Below are 5,000 nucleotides of genomic sequence, written 5' to 3' on the forward strand. Positions count from 1 at the left end.
CCACATCGATCCGGAGAGAGGAAAAGAGAAGTGGGGGGGGAGGTAACCGCCTCACCTGAACACCGGCGGCGGACCGCCGGCCCGCGAGGGGCCCTCCCAAAGGGGTGCCACGTGGCGTGGCGAGCGATGCGCAGCAGCGGCGCCCGGGGCACGGCCCGGAGCCAGGGCCCGGGGGCTTCGGGCCAGGCGTGACAACCGGACTCGGACCGGGAGCTCACACCGCAAAGTGTCCGCCATCCCCCTCTCGGCAGCGGGGCACACGACTCGTCTTTGACCCGCGGGTGCAGCAGCACGGTTCTTTTGCCCCGGAGGTTCCTCCGACCGACCTTCTGGAACCGAAGATGGGCATTTAGGGTCCTGAAAAACGTGTCCCCGAAAATCTCCGCGAACCTTTCTTGGCAATATTGTAGATGTGGCACCCGGCCCAGCCACCGGGGCAAACCACCAAAAGTGTCCGCCCTCCTGGATCGAAGGGTCGGACAAAGCCCATTTCAAAAACCTCATACGGACTTCCAGGCCTCTCCGGCGGGCCCAGGTCAACCGCTCGCCCCCCAGCAGCGAAATTTTTTTCTAAGTCCCACGCCGGACACCAGGTCAACACGGCTCTCTGGCAGGAGAAGCCCGCCGCTCCCGAGGAAGCGCCCCCGGCTTGCCCTGAACGCCGTAAGGGAGGGCGGCAGGTCACCGGGGCGAAACCGGAGCGGTGGCCGGTCTCCTGGAACTCTCCCCCGGCCTGGCCCGCCGGGCCGCTCCCGGCCGGAGCTCCCACGTTAACCGCTCCCAACGCAACCGAGCAGAAGTTTTCCAAGTCCCACGGCGGACACCAGGTCCTCCCGGTTCCCCGTCAGGAGAGCCCCGCCACTCCTGGGGAAGCAAGCACCGCTGCCTGCCCGACCTCCGAGCCCATCACCGGGGGGGGGGGCGGGAGCCGGAATCGCGGGCCAGAGCCTGGAACTCTCGCACGGCCAGGCCCGCCGGATCGGGGCACGCTGCCTCCACGCTCGGTTGACAAGGCAGCGCGGCACGGTTCTTTTGCCCCGGAGGTTCCTCTGACCGACTTTCTGGAACCGAACATGGGCATTTAGGGTCCTGAAAACCGAGTCCCCCAAAATCTCCGCGAACCTTTCTTGGCAATATTGTAGATGCGGCACCCGGCCCAGCCACCGGGGCCAACCGCCGAAAGTGTCCGCCCTCCTGGAGCGAAGGCCCGGGCAAGGCCCGTTTGAAAAACCTCATACGGACTTCCGGAGCGCGAGCCCGGGCGCCAGGTCGACCCAGGGCCGACCTCCCGGGCCCCAGAGAGGCACGTCTCCGCCGCGGAAGCCGCCTGATGCCCGCGCCGAAGGCCCCCGGGCCCGCCCGGCCTCCGCGCAGGGCACCGGGGAGAAGTAGGAATCGTGGCCGGGCTCCTGGAACTCCTGCCCGGCCTGCCCCGCGGAAGCATGCCGGGTTCTCCCGCCGCGCCGTGCAGGTTCTTCCGCCCCTCGCCGGGGTAGCCGGGCTCCAACCGCTGGGCCCCGCAGCCTGGAAGGGCCCCTGCGAGTCGCCCCCCGGCCTGCACGCCCGCCGTGCAGTCGACCGGGTCGAAGCCGGAATCGCGGCCGGGTTCCTGGAACTCTCGCCCGGCCTGCCCGCCCGGCCCGCCCCCCGGGCCGGGGCTCCAGTCGACTTGGAGCCAAACTCGGTTTTGACCCCCTCCTGCAGCACGGTCCGGCCCCGGAGGTTCCTCCGTCCGACCTCCTGGAACCCAAGATGGGCATCCAGGGTCCCGAAATCCGTGTCCCCGAAAATCTCCGCGAACCTTTCCTGGCAATATTGTAGATGCGGCACCCGGCCCAGCCACCGGGGGCAACCGCCGAAAGTGTCCGCCCTCCTGGAGCGAAGGCCCGGGCAAGGCCCGTTTCAAAAACCTCATACGGACTTCCGGAGCCCGAGCCCCGGCGCCAGGTCGACCCAGGGCCGACCTCCCGGGCCCCAGAGAGGCTCGTCTCCGCCGCGGAAGCCGCCCGCCGCCCGCGGCGAAGGCCCCCGGGCCCGCCCGGCCTCCGGGCAGGGCACCGGGGAGAAGTAGGAATCGTGGCCGGGCTCCTGGAACTCCTGCCCGGCCTGCCCCGCGGAAGCATGCCGGGTTCTCCCGCCGCGCCGTGCAGGTTCTTCCGCCCCTCGCCGGGGTAGCCGGGCTCCAACCGCTGGGCCCCGCAGCGTGGAAGGGCCCCTGCGAGTCGCCCCCCGGCCTGCACGCCCGCCGTGCAGTCGACCGGGTCGAAGCCGGAATCGCGGCCGGGTTCCTGGAACTCTCGCCCGGCCTGCCCGCCCGGCCCGCCCCCCGGGCCGGGGCTCCAGTCGACATGGAGCCAAACTCGGTTTTGACCCCCTCCTGCAGCACGGTCCGGCCCCGGAGGTTCCTCCGTCCGACCTCCTGGAACCCAAGATGGGCATCCAGGGTCCCGAAATCCGTGTCCCCGAAAATCTCCGCGAACCTTTCCTGGCAATATTGTAGATGCGGCACCCGGCCCAGCCACCGGGGGCAACCGCCGAAAGTGTCCGCCCTCCTGGAGCGAAGGCCCGGGCAAGGCCCGTTTCAAAAACCTCATACGGACTTCCGGAGCCCGAGCCCCGGCGCCAGGTCGACCCAGGGCCGACCTCCCGGGCCCCAGAGAGGCTCGTCTCCGCCGCGGAAGCCGCCCGCCGCCCGCGGCGAAGGCCCCCGGGCCCGCCCGGCCTCCGGGCAGGGCACCGGGGAGAAGTAGGAATCGTGGCCGGGCTCCTGGAACTCCTGCCCGGCCTGCCACGCGGAAGCATGCCGGGTTCTCCCGCCGCGCCGTGCAGGTTCTTCCGCCCCTCGCCGGGGTAGCCGGGCTCCAACCGCTGGGCCCCGCAGCCTGGAAGGGCCCCTGCGAGTCGCCCCCCGGCCTGCACGCCCGCCGTGCAGTCGACCGGGTCGAAGCCGGAATCGCGGCCGGGTTCCTGGAACTCTCGCCCGGCCTGCCCGCCCGGCCCGCCCCCCGGGCCGGGGCTCCAGTCGACTTGGAGCCAAACTCGGTTTTGACCCCCTCCTGCAGCACGGTCCGGCCCCGGAGGTTCCTCCGTCCGACCTCCTGGAACCCAAGATGGGCATCTAGGGTCCCGAAATCCGTGTCCCCGAAAATCTCCGCGAACCTTTCCTGGCAATATTGTAGATGCGGCACCCGGCCCAGCCACCGGGGGCAACCGCCGAAAGTGTCCGCCCTCCTGGAGCGAAGGCCCGGGCAAGGCCCGTTTCAAAAACCTCATACGGACTTCCGGAGCCCGAGCCCCGGCGCCAGGTCGACCCAGGGCCGACCTCCCGGGCCCCAGAGAGGCTCGTCTCCGCCGCGGAAGCCGCCCGCCGCCCGCGCCGAAGGCCCCCGGGCCCGCCCGGCCTCCGGGCAGGGCACCGGGGAGAAGTAGGAATCGTGGCCGGGCTCCTGGAACTCCTGCCCGGCCTGCCCCGCGCATGCATGCCGGGTTCTCCGGCCGCGCCGTGCAGGTTCTTCCGCCCCTCGCCGGGGTAGCCGGGCTCCAACCGCTGGGCCCCGCAGCCTGGAAGGGGCCCTGGGAGTCGCCGCCGGCCTGCACGCCCGCCGTGCAGTCGACCGGGTCGAAGCCGGAATCGCGGCCGGGTTCCTGGAACTCTCGCCCGGCCTGCCCGCCCGGCCCGCCCCCCGGGCCGGAGCGCCAGTCGACATGGAGCCAAACTCGGGGTTGACCCTCGCCTGCAGCACGGTCCGGCCCCGGAGGTTCCTCCGTCCGAGCTCCTGGAACCCAAGATGGGCATCTAGGGTCCCGAAACCCGTGTCCTCGAAAATCTCCGCGAACCTTTCCTGGCAATATTGCAGATGCGGCACCCGGCCCAGCCACCGGGACGAACCGCCGAAAGTGTCCGGCCTCCTGGAGCGAAGGCCCGGGCAAGGCCCGTTTGAAAAACCTCATACGGACTTCCAGGGCCGGAGCCCCGGCGCCAGGTCGACCGCGGGCCTCCCTCCCGGGGCCCAGCACGGCTCGTCTCCCCCGCGGGAGCAGCCCGCCGCCCTCGCCGAAGGCCCCCGGACCTGCCCGGCCTCCGGGCAGGGCACCGGGGAGAAGCCGGAATCGCGGCCGGGCTCCTGGAACTCTCGCCCGGCCAAGCCGCTCGGCCCGCCCCTGGGCCGGAGCTCCAGTCGACATGGAGCCAAACTCGCGGTTGAACCTCTCCTGCAGCACGGTCCGGCCCCGGAGGTTCCTCCGTCCGAGCTCCTGGAACCCAAGATGGGCATCTAGGGTCCCGAAACCCGTGTCCCCGAAAATCTCCGCGGACCTTTCTCGGCAATATTGTAGATGCGGCACCCGGCCCAGCCGCCGGGAGCAACCGCCGAAAGTGTCCGGCCTCCTGGAGCGAAGGCCCGGGCACGGCCCGTTTGAAAATCCTCATACGGACTTCCAGGGCCGGAGCTCGGGAGCCAGGTCGACCCCGGGCCTCCCTCCCGGGCGTTAGGGCGGCTCGTCTCCCCCGCGGGAGCAGCCCGCTGCCCGCGCCGAAGGCCCCCGGACCCGCCCGGCCTCCGGGCAGGGCACCGGGGAGAAGCCGGAATCGCGGCCGGGCTCCTGGAACTCTCGCCCGGCCAAGCCGCTCGGACCCGCCCCTGGGCCGGAGCTCCAGTCGACATGGAGCCAAACTCGCGGTTGAACCCCTCCTGCAGCACGGTCCGGCCCCGGAGGTTCCTCCGTCCGAGCTCCTGGAACCCAAGATGGGCATCTAGGGTCCCGGAAACCGTGTCCCCGAAAATCTCCGCGGACCTTTCTCGGCAATATTGTAGATGCGGCACCCGGCCCAGCCACCGGGACGAACCGCCGAAAGTGTCCGCCCTCCTGGAGCGAAGGCCCGGGCACGGCCCGTTTGAAAAACCTCATACGGACTTCCGGAGCCCGAGCCCCGGCGCCAGGTCGACCCAGGGCCAACCTCCCGGGCCCCAGAGAGGCTCGTCTCCCCCGCGGGAGCAGCC

Source organism: Alligator mississippiensis, unplaced genomic scaffold, assembly GCF_030867095.1.
Source record: "Alligator mississippiensis isolate rAllMis1 unplaced genomic scaffold, rAllMis1 scaffold_70, whole genome shotgun sequence".
NCBI lineage: Eukaryota > Metazoa > Chordata > Crocodylia > Alligatoridae > Alligator > Alligator mississippiensis.